The sequence below is a fragment of the Sinohyriopsis cumingii genome, chromosome 11 (assembly GCF_028554795.1).
Source record: "Sinohyriopsis cumingii isolate HCF-2022 chromosome 11, ASM2855479v2, whole genome shotgun sequence".
Lineage (NCBI taxonomy): Eukaryota > Metazoa > Mollusca > Bivalvia > Unionida > Unionidae > Sinohyriopsis > Sinohyriopsis cumingii.
The window spans coordinates 112,697,782-112,712,890 of NC_142971.1; the positions used below are offsets into that span (position 1 = coordinate 112,697,782).

Below are 15,109 nucleotides of genomic sequence, written 5' to 3' on the forward strand. Positions count from 1 at the left end.
ATGTCAAAGCAACGACTTTGATTATGTTTCAAAGAAGCAATAGCGACGATTTACAATTATTGCGGACGCAGCTTCCTTTGATTTTGTTGTGAACCGTTCAGTATCTGAGACATTATCTTTCATTAGTGTCTTGATCACATTGAAAACTTTTCATCAGCATTGGTCTCTATAAATATTACTATCTGTTACAAAATCTAAATATTATTACAAATTATGTTACATTAAAATAGCCCAAGTGTTCATTCTTGTGAAAAACCTGTCAAAGGTAATGATCGTCGTTTGAACCTTAAAAAAATTACAATATTAGATTTAGGATAACTTTCAATAAGATGTTAATCCTTTATATGACAGCACGCACATTCCTAGTTTTACTAGCAGTAAGGCACGTGGCAAAGAGTCAAAGGCTTTATTTAGATGGACCCATTTAGACTATGACATTATTGGAGATTGTTTGAAAAGGTGCTCGAGAATCAAATACCTGCCACCATAGTTCATACTCGAGTTACCTGGTATGGCAACCAGTTTTGATTGGGGCTGGGGGGTGGGGAGTACATGATCCAGTTTCTTCAATGTATTCAACGGGGTGAGGTAGGGAGGTGATCTTTCTCCTTTGTTGTTTAGTCTATACTTTTAAGAAACATATCTTAAGCTGGGTGAGTGTGACGCGGGAATACAGTTGACTGAAAATGTGTTACTTCTTAACACTTTTAGTTTTGCTGGTGATGTGTTATTGGTAAGTTCTTCTGTCGCAGGTTGAAGGAAGTTATTGCAGATAAATTGACAGGTATAAATATGACATTTACATGATTTAAATCCTATTGCTGCGTATTGTACTGCGATGCTCTTTGGATAAACGTTAGTGAATGTATGAAAAGAAACATGGTTATTGACTATAATAACTGTCTTCGTCTGCTATTAAGCCTTTTGAGACGGAAGAGTGCCTCCATCATGTTTGTAAACTACAATGCATTTAGTGTTGAAGAATGAATGAGAAAGTATGTGTTTTCAATGATGAGAAGAATATCGGATAGTAAGAACTGCATTATGAAATCTTTCCGAAATTACGATATTCGTTTACATTCTCGGATTGTAGATATTTGGAACAAAGTACCCATTGAAATGTCTTACTTCATTTTGTTCTTAAGAATGCTTTTCCATTCTGTAGTTGTAGATGTGTCTATAGATTTGCACGTAAGACACCTATGATCTCTATTGTGGAGAATGCATTTATATTGTATATTTTAATTGACATGTATGGACAGCGCAATCGAAAATAAAGAATTCTTGTCTTATTTAAGGAGGTTTATTTTAGTGGTTGGCGTGTATGAAGATCGTTAAAGCTAGGGATGAGATTGGTGTGAATTTACTGATTTTCTTGATGCTGCCTAGCAAACTGCTTTTATAGAATTGTGAAGACACAATTGAAACACTACCATTGATGTACAGTGGTCTATAAGTGGACTTGTAGAAGTGACTGACTTATTTGATAAAGTAGATGATCAAACTTGTCAGTGATGTGGATTTGGTGCGCAGTGATAAATGCAATCTCACATAGGTAAGTTGCGACAATTGTCAATGTCAGCCGGAATAGCTCAGTTGGGAGAGCGTTAGACTGAAGATCTAAAGGCCCCCGGTTCAATCCCGGGTTCCGGCACGGAACATATCCGGCGGCTGGCAGGAATTTTTGTATTTTCCTTCAAAAGCCTGTTTTCATTTTAAAACTCGTTTAAACCATTTTAACAAATAAATATTTTTTAAAAGATTAAAAAGGAAATAAAACAAACTTCCGACAAAACTCACTTTCACACTTTTGTTATCTCTATTATCGTTAGGTTCCTCCTCCTCCCTCCCCACTCTCTCTCTCTCTCTCTCTCTCTCTCTCTCTCTCTCTCTCTCTCTCTCTCAACAAAGTAAGAAATTGTTTTGAACCTTGTGAAGTGAGATGCAGAGTTTCCTGTTTCCCACGCATATGCATGTTGTGAAGTAGTATAAAATAAAATGTAAAATAGAAAAATAAATCTGGCGGAAAGTTTGATACGATTACAATCAAGAATTCCTTAAGAGTTACAGCGTATGATAATTAAGCTTATCGATTGCAAATATTGTAAAATATTACTGCAATCGCCCATATTTGGTTTAAATTTGATTCTCAAACGTTCGATCGGAAATTCCGTTTAATATTATGTTTGCGTTTTCAACTGGTATAATTGTGAAGGTGCCATGTGAGTGGATTCCATGGCGTGAAAGAATATATATCTAAACATCTATTCGTGTAATACATATGTAAACATGGAAGAATTTTACTTTGTATGATTATGCTGATAGCATGGACTATCGATTTTCTGATTTGAAACGCCTCTTGTGCAATTGTTCTTAGCTAAAGGACATTTATCCTTGCAACTAGAGACTCACATAAACATGCATAGACATAATACATTGAATGAAGATCTCTCTTTCCTAAATGTGCTTGATTTCCGGCCGAGTCATACCAAAGACGTAACAAAATTATAGTACTAACCTCTGCTTGGCATAGCGCTCAGCTTAAGATTTTAGTAATAGGACTGGTCGGCTTGGTGTCACGATAATGTGACTGGGTGGAACATCATGCTACATGTCTGCGACATGATGCCCCCAGTGCTAGGCATCACTATAAAGAGCCACTGTAGATATCCTAGCGATATGACAAAATAATTGTTAAAGTTGCGTTTCAATTCTAAATCACACACATACACACACACACAGAGTGTACGTCTCTCTCTGTCTCTCATTAATGTGTTTCATTTTCATGGAAGTATTTTGCACAGAAATATGAGCATTCTTTAGAAGAATAATGTTTTCATTCAATGAGCAAATAACAAATTCTTTGGGTTTTATTATGCTGAGGAAATTGCTTGGTTTATTACAAGTGTTGGCTGTGATCATGCCTTGATAAATAAATTTGATAAAGAAATACTAAATTTCAGTTAAATGCCCATTGTAATTCATAAGAGTTTCATTTTCATTCTATATTCCATGGTAATTACTTGTATGTCAAAGCAACGACTTTGATTATGTTTCAAAGAAGCAATAGCGACGATTTACAATTATTGCGGACGCAGCTTCCTTTGATTTTGTTGTGAACCGTTCAGTATCTGAGACATTATCTTTCATTAGTGTCTTGATCACATTGAAAACTTTTCATCAGCATTGGTCTCTATAAATATTACTATCTGTTACAAAATCTAAATATTATTACAAATTATGTTACATTAAAATAGCCCAAGTGTTCATTCTTGTGAAAAACCTGTCAAAGGTAATGATCGTCGTTTGAACCTTAAAAAAATTACAATATTAGATTTAGGATAACTTTCAATAAGATGTTAATCCTTTATATGACAGCACGCACATTCCTAGTTTTACTAGCAGTAAGGCACGTGGCAAAGAGTCAAAGGCTTTATTTAGATGGACCCATTTAGACTATGACATTATTGGAGATTGTTTGAAAAGGTGCTCGAGAATCAAATACCTGCCACCATAGTTCATACTCGAGTTACCTGGTATGGCAACCAGTTTTGATTGGGGCTGGGGGGTGGGGAGTACATGATCCAGTTTCTTCAATGTATTCAACGGGGTGAGGTAGGGAGGTGATCTTTCTCCTTTGTTGTTTAGTCTATACTTTTAAGAAATATATCTTAAGCTGGGTGAGTGTGACGCGGGAATACAGTTGACTGAAAATGTGTTACTTCTTAACACTTTTAGTTTTGCTGGTGATGTGTTATTGGTAAGTTCTTCTGTCGCAGGTTGAAGGAAGTTATTGCAGATAAATTGACAGGTATAAATATGACATTTACATGATTTAAATCCTATTGCTGCGTATTGTACTGCGATGCTCTTTGGATAAACGTTAGTGAATGTATGAAAAGAAACATGGTTATTGACTATAATAACTGTCTTCGTCTGCTATTAAGCCTTTTGAGACGGAAGAGTGCCTCCATCATGTTTGTAAACTACAATGCATTTAGTGTTGAAGAATGAATGAGAAAGTATGTGTTTTCAATGATGAGAAGAATATCGGATAGTAAGAACTGCATTATGAAATCTTTCCGAAATTACGATATTCGTTTACATTCTCGGATTGTAGATATTTGGAACAAAGTACCCATTGAAATGTCTTACTTCATTTTATTCTTAAGAATGCTTTTCCATTCTGTAGTTGTAGATGTGTCTATAGATTTGCACGTAAGACACCTATGATCTTTATTGTGGAGAATGCATTTATATTGTATATTTTAATTGACATGTATGGACAGCGCAATCGAAAATAAAGAATTCTTGTCTTATTTAAGGAGGTTTATTTTAGTGGTTGGCGTGTATGAAGATCGTTAAAGCTAGGGATGAGATTGGTGTGAATTTACTGATTTTCTTGATGCTGCCTAGCAAACTGCTTTTATAGAATTGTGAAGACACAATTGAAACACTACCATTGATGTACAGTGGTCTATAAGTGGACTTGTAGAAGTGACTGACTTATTTGATAAAGTAGATGATCAAACTTGTCAGTGATGTGGATTTGGTGCGCAGTGATAAATGCAATCTCACATAGGTAAGTTGCGACAATTGTCAATGTCAGCCGGAATAGCTCAGTTGGGAGAGCGTTAGACTGAAGATCTAAAGGCCCCCGGTTCAATCCCGGGTTCCGGCACGGAACATATCCGGCGGCTGGCAGGAATTTTTGTATTTTCCTTCAAAAGCCTGTTTTCATTTTAAAACTCGTTTAAACCATTTTAACAAATAAATATTTTTTAAAAGATTAAAAAGGAAATAAAACAAACTTCCGACAAAACTCACTTTCACACTTTTGTTATCTCTATTATCGTTAGGTTCCTCCTCCTCCCTGCCCTCTCTCTCTCTCTCTCTCTCTCTCTCTCAACAAAGTAAGAAATTGTTTTGAACCTTGTGAAGTGAGATGCAGAGTTTCCTGTTTCCCACGCATATGCATGTTGTGAAGTAGTATAAAATAAAATGTAAAATAGAAAAATAAATCTGGCGGAAAGTTTGATACGATTACAATCAAGAATTCCTTAAGAGTTACAGCGTATGATAATTAAGCTTATCGATTGCAAATATTGTAAAATATTACTGCAATCGCCCATATTTGGTTTAAATTTGATTCTCAAACGTTCGATCGGAAATTCCGTTTAATATTATGTTTGCGTTTTCAACTGGTATAATTGTGAAGGTGCCATGTGAGTGGATTCCATGGCGTGAAAGAATATATATCTAAACATCTATTCGTGTAATACATATGTAAACATGGAAGAATTTTACTTTGTATGATTATGCTGATAGCATGGACTATCGATTTTCTGATTTGAAACGCCTCTTGTGCAATTGTTCTTAGCTAAAGGACATTTATCCTTGCAACTAGAGACTCACATAAACATGCATAGACATAATACATTGAATGAAGATCTCTCTTTCCTAAATGTGCTTGATTTCCGGCCGAGTCATACCAAAGACGTAACAAAATTATAGTACTAACCTCTGCTTGGCATAGCGCTCAGCTTAAGATTTTAGTAATAGGACTGGTCGGCTTGGTGTCACGATAATGTGACTGGGTGGAACATCATGCTACATGTCTGCGACATGATGCCCCCAGTGCTAGGCATCACTATAAAGAGCCACTGTAGATATCCTAACGATATGACAAAATAATTGTTAAAGTTGCCTTTCAATTCTAAATCACACACATACACACACACACACACACACAGAGTGTACGTCTCTCTCTGTCTCTCATTAATGTGTTTCATTTTCATGGAAGTATTTTGCACAGAAATATGAGCATTCTTTAGAAGAATAATGTTTTCATTCAATGAGCAAATAACAAATTCTTTGGGTTTTATTATGCTGAGGAAATTGCTTGGTTTATTACAAGTGTTGGCTGTGATCATGCCTTGATAAATAAATTTGATAAAGAAATACTAAATTTCAGTTAAATGCCCATTGTAATTCATAAGAGTTTCATTTTCATTCTATATTCCATGGTAATTACCTGTATGTCAAAGCAACGACTTTGATTATGTTTCAAAGAAGCAATAGCGACGATTTACAATTATTGCGGACGCAGCTTCCTTTGATTTTGTTGTGAACCGTTCAGTATCTGAGACATTATCTTTCATTAGTGTCTTGATCACATTGAAAACTTTTCATCAGCATTGGTCTCTATAAATATTACTATCTGTTACAAAATCTAAATATTATTACAAATTATGTTACATTAAAATAGCCCAAGTGTTCATTCTTGTGAAAAACCTGTCAAAGGTAATGATCGTCGTTTGAACCTTAAAAATATTACAATATTAGATTTAGGATAACTTTCAATAAGATGTTAATCCTTTATATGACAGCACGCACATTCCTAGTTTTACTAGCAGTAAGGCACGTGGCAAAGAGTCAAAGGCTTTATTTAGATGGACCCATTTAGACTATGACATTATTGGAGATTGTTTGAAAAGGTGCTCGAGAATCAAATACCTGCCACCATAGTTCATACTCGAGTTACCTGGTATGGCAACCAGTTTTGATTGGGGCGGGGGGGGGGGAGTACATGATCCAGTTTCTTCAATGTATTCAACGGGGTGAGGTAGGGAGGTGATCTTTCTCCTTTGTTGTTTAGTCTATACTTTTAAGAAATATATCTTAAGCTGGGTGAGTGTGACGCGGGAATACAGTTGACTGAAAATGTGTTACTTCTTAACACTTTTAGTTTTGCTGGTGATGTGTTATTGGTAAGTTCTTCTGTCGCAGGTTGAAGGAAGTTATTGCAGATAAATTGACAGGTATAAATATGACATTTACATGATTTAAATCCTATTGCTGCGTATTGTACTGCGATGCTCTTTGGATAAACGTTAGTGAATGTATGAAAAGAAACATGGTTATTGACTATAATAACTGTCTTCGTCTGCTATTAAGCCTTTTGAGACGGAAGAGTGCCTCCATCATGTTTGTAAACTACAATGCATTTAGTGTTGAAGAATGAATGAGAAAGTATGTGTTTTCAATGATGAGAAGAATATCGGATAGTAAGAACTGCATTATGAAATCTTTCCGAAATTACGATATTCGTTTACATTCTCGGATTGTAGATATTTGGAACAAAGTACCCATTGAAATGTCTTACTTCATTTTATTCTTAAGAATGCTTTTCCATTCTGTAGTTGTAGATGTGTCTATAGATTTGCACGTAAGACACCTATGATCTTTATTGTGGAGAATGCATTTATATTGTATATTTTAATTGACATGTATGGACAGCGCAATCGAAAATAAAGAATTCTTGTCTTATTTAAGGAGGTTTATTTTAGTGGTTGGCGTGTATGAAGATCGTTAAAGCTAGGGATGAGATTGGTGTGAATTTACTGATTTTCTTGATGCTGCCTAGCAAACTGCTTTTATAGAATTGTGAAGACACAATTGAAACACTACCATTGATGTACAGTGGTCTATAAGTGGACTTGTAGAAGTGACTGACTTATTTGATAAAGTAGATGATCAAACTTGTCAGTGATGTGGATTTGGTGCGCAGTGATAAATGCAATCTCACATAGGTAAGTTGCGACAATTGTCAATGTCAGCCGGAATAGCTCAGTTGGGAGAGCGTTAGACTGAAGATCTAAAGGCCCCCGGTTCAATCCCGGGTTCCGGCACGGAACATATCCGGCGGCTGGCAGGAATTTTTGTATTTTCCTTCAAAAGCCTGTTTTCATTTTAAAACTCGTTTAAACCATTTTAACAAATAAATATTTTTTAAAAGATTAAAAAGGAAATAAAACAAACTTCCGACAAAACTCACTTTCACACTTTTGTTATCTCTATTATCGTTAGGTTCCTCCTCCTCCCTGCCCTCTCTCTCTCTCTCTCTCTCTCTCTCTCAACAAAGTAAGAAATTGTTTTGAACCTTGTGAAGTGAGATGCAGAGTTTCCTGTTTCCCACGCATATGCATGTTGTGAAGTAGTATAAAATAAAATGTAAAATAGAAAAATAAATCTGGCGGAAAGTTTGATACGATTACAATCAAGAATTCCTTAAGAGTTACAGCGTATGATAATTAAGCTTATCGATTGCAAATATTGTAAAATATTACTGCAATCGCCCATATTTGGTTTAAATTTGATTCTCAAACGTTCGATCGGAAATTCCGTTTAATATTATGTTTGCGTTTTCAACTGGTATAATTGTGAAGGTGCCATGTGAGTGGATTCCATGGCGTGAAAGAATATATATCTAAACATCTATTCGTGTAATACATATGTAAACATGGAAGAATTTTACTTTGTATGATTATGCTGATAGCATGGACTATCGATTTTCTGATTTGAAACGCCTCTTGTGCAATTGTTCTTAGCTAAAGGACATTTATCCTTGCAACTAGAGACTCACATAAACATGCATAGACATAATACATTGAATGAAGATCTCTCTTTCCTAAATGTGCTTGATTTCCGGCCGAGTCATACCAAAGACGTAACAAAATTATAGTACTAACCTCTGCTTGGCATAGCGCTCAGCTTAAGATTTTAGTAATAGGACTGGTCGGCTTGGTGTCACGATAATGTGACTGGGTGGAACATCATGCTACATGTCTGCGACATGATGCCCCCAGTGCTAGGCATCACTATAAAGAGCCACTGTAGATATCCTAACGATATGACAAAATAATTGTTAAAGTTGCGTTTCAATTCTAAATCACACACATACACACACACACAGAGTGTACGTCTCTCTCTGTCTCTCATTAATGTGTTTCATTTTCATGGAAGTATTTTGCACAGAAATATGAGCATTCTTTAGAAGAATAATGTTTTCATTCAATGAGCAAATAACAAATTCTTTGGGTTTTATTATGCTGAGGAAATTGCTTGGTTTATTACAAGTGTTGGCTGTGATCATGCCTTGATAAATAAATTTGATAAAGAAATACTAAATTTCAGTTAAATGCCCATTGTAATTCAAAAGAGTTTCATTTTCATTCTATATTCCATGGTAATTACTTGTATGTCAAAGCAACGACTTTGATTATGTTTCAAAGAAGCAATAGCGACGATTTACAATTATTGCGGACGCAGCTTCCTTTGATTTTGTTGTGAACCGTTCAGTATCTGAGACATTATCTTTCATTAGTGTCTTGATCACATTGAAAACTTTTCATCAGCATTGGTCTCTATAAATATTACTATCTGTTACAAAATCTAAATATTATTACAAATTATGTTACATTAAAATAGCCCAAGTGTTCATTCTTGTGAAAAACCTGTCAAAGGTAATGATCGTCGTTTGAACCTTAAAAAAATTACAATATTAGATTTAGGATAACTTTCAATAAGATGTTAATCCTTTATATGACAGCACGCACATTCCTAGTTTTACTAGCAGTAAGGCACGTGGCAAAGAGTCAAAGGCTTTATTTAGATGGACCCATTTAGACTATGACATTATTGGAGATTGTTTGAAAAGGTGCTCGAGAATCAAATACCTGCCACCATAGTTCATACTCGAGTTACCTGGTATGGCAACCAGTTTTGATTGGGGCTGGGGGGTGGGGAGTACATGATCCAGTTTCTTCAATGTATTCAACGGGGTGAGGTAGGGAGGTGATCTTTCTCCTTTGTTGTTTAGTCTATACTTTTAAGAAATATATCTTAAGCTGGGTGAGTGTGACGCGGGAATACAGTTGACTGAAAATGTGTTACTTCTTAACACTTTTAGTTTTGCTGGTGATGTGTTATTGGTAAGTTCTTCTGTCGCAGGTTGAAGGAAGTTATTGCAGATAAATTGACAGGTATAAATATGACATTTACATGATTTAAATCCTATTGCTGCGTATTGTACTGCGATGCTCTTTGGATAAACGTTAGTGAATGTATGAAAAGAAACATGGTTATTGACTATAATAACTGTCTTCGTCTGCTATTAAGCCTTTTGAGACGGAAGAGTGCCTCCATCATGTTTGTAAACTACAATGCATTTAGTGTTGAAGAATGAATGAGAAAGTATGTGTTTTCAATGATGAGAAGAATATCGGATAGTAAGAACTGCATTATGAAATCTTTCCGAAATTACGATATTCGTTTACATTCTCGGATTGTAGATATTTGGAACAAAGTACCCATTGAAATGTCTTACTTCATTTTATTCTTAAGAATGCTTTTCCATTCTGTAGTTGTAGATGTGTCTATAGATTTGCACGTAAGACACCTATGATCTTTATTGTGGAGAATGCATTTATATTGTATATTTTAATTGACATGTATGGACAGCGCAATCGAAAATAAAGAATTCTTGTCTTATTTAAGGAGGTTTATTTTAGTGGTTGGCGTGTATGAAGATCGTTAAAGCTAGGGATGAGATTGGTGTGAATTTACTGCTTTTCTTGATGCTGCCTAGCAAACTGCTTTTATAGAATTGTGAAGACACAATTGAAACACTACCATTGATGTACAGTGGTCTATAAGTGGACTTGTAGAAGTGACTGACTTATTTGATAAAGTAGATGATCAAACTTGTCAGTGATGTGGATTTGGTGCGCAGTGATAAATGCAATGTCACATAGGTAAGTTGCGACAATTGTCAATGTCAGCCGGAATAGCTCAGTTGGGAGAGCGTTAGACTGAAGATCTAAAGGCCCCCGGTTCAATCCCGGGTTCCGGCACGGAACATATCCGGCGGCTGGCAGGAATTTTTGTATTTTCCTTCAAAAGCCTGTTTTCATTTTAAAACTCGTTTAAACCATTTTAACAAATAAATATTTTTTAAAAGATTAAAAAGGAAATAAAACAAACTTCCGACAAAACTCACTTTCACACTTTTGTTATCTCTATTATCGTTAGGTTCCTCCTCCTCCCTGCCCTCTCTCTCTCTCTCTCTCTCTCTCTCTCTCTCTCAACAAAGTAAGAAATTGTTTTGAACCTTGTGAAGTGAGATGCAGAGTTTCCTGTTTCCCACGCATATGCATGTTGTGAAGTAGTATAAAATAAAATGTAAAATAGAAAAATAAATCTGGCGGAAAGTTTGATACGATTACAATCAAGAATTCCTTAAGAGTTACAGCGTATGATAATTAAGCTTATCGATTGCAAATATTGTAAAATATTACTGCAATCGCCCATATTTGGTTTAAATTTGATTCTCAAACGTTCGATCGGAAATTCCGTTTAATATTATGTTTGCGTTTTCAACTGGTATAATTGTGAAGGTGCCATGTGAGTGGATTCCATGGCGTGAAAGAATATATATCTAAACATCTATTCGTGTAATACATATGTAAACATGGAAGAATTTTACTTTGTATGATTATGCTGATAGCATGGACTATCGATTTTCTGGTTTGAAACGCCTCTTGTGCAATTGTTCTTAGCTAAAGGACATTTATCCATGCAACTAGAGACTCACATAAACATGCATAGACATAATACATTGAATGAAGATCTCTCTTTCCTAAATGTGCTTGATTTCTGGCCGAGTCATACCAAAGACGTAACAAAATTATAGTACTAACCTCTGCTTGGCATAGCGCTCAGCTTAAGATTTTAGTAATAGGACTGGTCGGCTTGGTGTCACGATAATGTGACTGGGTGGAACATCATGCTACATGTCTGCGACATGATGCCCCCAGTGCTAGGCATCACTATAAAGAGCCACTGTAGATATCCTAACGATATGACAAAATAATTGTTAAAGTTGCGTTTCAATTCTAAATCACACACATACACACACACACACACAGAGTGTACGTCTCTCTGTCTCTCATTAATGTGTTTCATTTTCATGGAAGTATTTTGCACAGAAATATGAGCATTCTTTAGAAGAATAATGTTTTCATTCAATGAGCAAATAACAAATTCTTTGGGTTTTATTATGCTGAGGAAATTGCTTGGTTTATTACAAGTGTTGGCTGTGATCATGCCTTGATAAATAAATTTGATAAAGAAATACTAAATTTCAGTTAAATGCCCATTGTAATTCATAAGAGTTTCATTTTCATTCTATATTCCATGGTAATTACTTGTATGTCAAAGCAACGACTTTGATTATGTTTCAAAGAAGCAATAGCGACGATTTACAATTATTGCGGACGCAGCTTCCTTTGATTTTGTTGTGAACCGTTCAGTATCTGAGACATTATCTTTCATTAGTGTCTTGATCACATTGAAAACTTTTCATCAGCATTGGTCTCTATAAATATTACTATCTGTTACAAAATCTAAATATTATTACAAATTATGTTACATTAAAATAGCCCAAGTGTTCATTCTTGTGAAAAACCTGTCAAAGGTAATGATCGTCGTTTGAACCTTAAAAATATTACAATATTAGATTTAGGATAACTTTCAATAAGATGTTAATCCTTTATATGACAGCACGCACATTCCTAGTTTTACTAGCAGTAAGGCACGTGGCAAAGAGTCAAAGGCTTTATTTAGATGGACCCATTTAGACTATGACATTATTGGAGATTGTTTGAAAAGGTGCTCGAGAATCAAATACCTGCCACCATAGTTCATACTCGAGTTACCTGGTATGGCAACCAGTTTTGATTGGGGCGGGGGGGGGGAGTACATGATCCAGTTTCTTCAATGTATTCAACGGGGTGAGGTAGGGAGGTGATCTTTATCCTTTGTTGTTTAGTCTATACTTTTAAGAAATATATCTTAAGCTGGGTGAGTGTGACGCGGGAATACAGTTGACTGAAAATGTGTTACTTCTTAACACTTTTAGTTTTGCTGGTGATGTGTTATTGGTAAGTTCTTCTGTCGCAGGTTGAAGGAAGTTATTGCAGATAAATTGACAGGTATAAATATGACATTTACATGATTTAAATCCTATTGCTGCGTATTGTACTGCGATGCTCTTTGGATAAACGTTAGTGAATGTATGAAAAGAAACATGGTTATTGACTATAATAACTGTCTTCGTCTGCTATTAAGCCTTTTGAGACGGAAGAGTGCCTCCATCATGTTTGTAAACTACAATGCATTTAGTGTTGAAGAATGAATGAGAAAGTATGTGTTTTCAATGATGAGAAGAATATCGGATAGTAAGAACTGCATTATGAAATCTTTCCGAAATTACGATATTCGTTTACATTCTCGGATTGTAGATATTTGGAACAAAGTACCCATTGAAATGTCTTACTTCATTTTGTTCTTAAGAATGCTTTTCCATTCTGTAGTTGTAGATGTGTCTATAGATTTGCACGTAAGACACCTATGATCTTTATTGTGGAGAATGCATTTATATTGTATATTTTAATTGACATGTATGGACAGCGCAATCGAAAATAAAGAATTCTTGTCTTATTTAAGGAGGTTTATTTTAGTGGTTGGCGTGTATGAAGATCGTTAAAGCTAGGGATGAGATTGGTGTGAATTTACTGCTTTTCTTGATGCTGCCTAGCAAACTGCTTTTATAGAATTGTGAAGACACAATTGAAACACTACCATTGATGTACAGTGGTCTATAAGTGGACTTGTAGAAGTGACTGACTTATTTGATAAAGTAGATGATCAAACTTGTCAGTGATGTGGATTTGGTGCGCAGTGATAAATGCAATGTCACATAGGTAAGTTGCGACAATTGTCAATGTCAGCCGGAATAGCTCAGTTGGGAGAGCGTTAGACTGAAGATCTAAAGGCCCCCGGTTCAATCCCGGGTTCCGGCACGGAACATATCCGGCGGCTGGCAGGAATTTTTGTATTTTCCTTCAAAAGCCTGTTTTCATTTTAAAACTCGTTTAAACCATTTTAACAAATAAATATTTTTTAAAAGATTAAAAAGGAAATAAAACAAACTTCCGACAAAACTCACTTTCACACTTTTGTTATCTCTATTATCGTTAGGTTCCTCCTTCTCCCTCCCCACTCTCTCTCTCTCTCTCTCTCTCTCTCTCAACAAAGTAAGAAATTGTTTTGAACCTTGTGAAGTGAGATGCAGAGTTTCCTGTTTCCCACGCATATGCATGTTGTGAAGTAGTATAAAATAAAATGTAAAATAGAAAAATAAATCTGGCGGAAAGTTTGATACGATTACAATCAAGAATTCCTTAAGAGTTACAGCGTATGATAATTAAGCTTATCGATTGCAAATATTGTAAAATATTACTGCAATCGCCCATATTTGGTTTAAATTTGATTCTCAAACGTTCGATCGGAAATTCCGTTTAATATTATGTTTGCGTTTTCAACTGGTATAATTGTGAAGGTGCCATGTGAGTGGATTCCATGGCGTGAAAGAATATATATCTAAACATCTATTCGTGTAATACATATGTAAACATGGAAGAATTTTACTTTGTATGACTATGCTGATAGCATGGACTATCGATTTTCTGATTTGAAACGCCTCTTGTGCAATTGTTCTTAGCTAAAGGACATTTATCCTTGCAATTAGAGACTCACATAAACATGCATAGACATAATACATTGAATGAAGATCTCTCTTTCCTAAATGTGCTTGATTTCCGGCCGAGTCATACCAAAGACGTAACAAAATTATAGTACTAACCTCTGCTTGGCATAGCGCTCAGCTTAAGATTTTAGTAATAGGACTGGTCGGCTTGGTGTCACGATAATGTGACTGGGTGGAACATCATGCTACATGTCTGCGACATGATGCCCCCAGTGCTAGGCATCACTATAAAGAGCCACTGTAGATATCCTAGCGATATGACAAAATAATTGTTAAAGTTGCGTTTCAATTCTAAATCACACACATACACACACACACAGAGTGTACGTCTCTCTCTGTCTCTCATTAATGTGTTTCATTTTCATGGAAGTATTTTGCACAGAAATATGAGCATTCTTTAGAAGAATAATGTTTTCATTCAATGAGCAAATAACAAATTCTTTGGGTTTTATTATGCTGAGGAAATTGCTTGGTTTATTACAAGTGTTGGCTGTGATCATGCCTTGATAAATAAATTTGATAAAGAAATACTAAATTTCAGTTAAATGCCCATTGTAATTCATAAGAGTTTCATTTTCATTCTATATTCCATGGTAATTACTTGTATGTCAAAGCAACGACTTTGATTATGTTTCAAAGAAGCAATAGCGACGATTTACA

General features: G+C 35.4%; 5 non-coding genes across 5 annotated transcripts; all 5 read left to right on the top strand.

The window, feature by feature from the left end:
• Positions 1–1,581: 1,581 nt before the first annotated feature.
• On the top strand, positions 1,582–1,654 carry Trnaf-gaa (transfer RNA phenylalanine (anticodon GAA)). Its single transcript has one exon. It is a non-coding gene; the product is annotated as a tRNA-Phe (tRNA).
• A 2,954-nt stretch (positions 1,655–4,608) lies between these two features.
• On the top strand, positions 4,609–4,681 carry Trnaf-gaa (transfer RNA phenylalanine (anticodon GAA)). Its single transcript has one exon. It is a non-coding gene; the product is annotated as a tRNA-Phe (tRNA).
• A 2,937-nt stretch (positions 4,682–7,618) lies between these two features.
• Positions 7,619–7,691, top strand: Trnaf-gaa (transfer RNA phenylalanine (anticodon GAA)). Its single transcript has one exon. It is a non-coding gene; the product is annotated as a tRNA-Phe (tRNA).
• Positions 7,692–10,621: 2,930 nt separating this feature from the next.
• On the top strand, positions 10,622–10,694 carry Trnaf-gaa (transfer RNA phenylalanine (anticodon GAA)). Its single transcript has one exon. It is a non-coding gene; the product is annotated as a tRNA-Phe (tRNA).
• A 2,936-nt stretch (positions 10,695–13,630) lies between these two features.
• Positions 13,631–13,703, top strand: Trnaf-gaa (transfer RNA phenylalanine (anticodon GAA)). Its single transcript has one exon. It is a non-coding gene; the product is annotated as a tRNA-Phe (tRNA).
• The last annotated feature ends 1,406 nt before the right edge of the window (positions 13,704–15,109 follow it).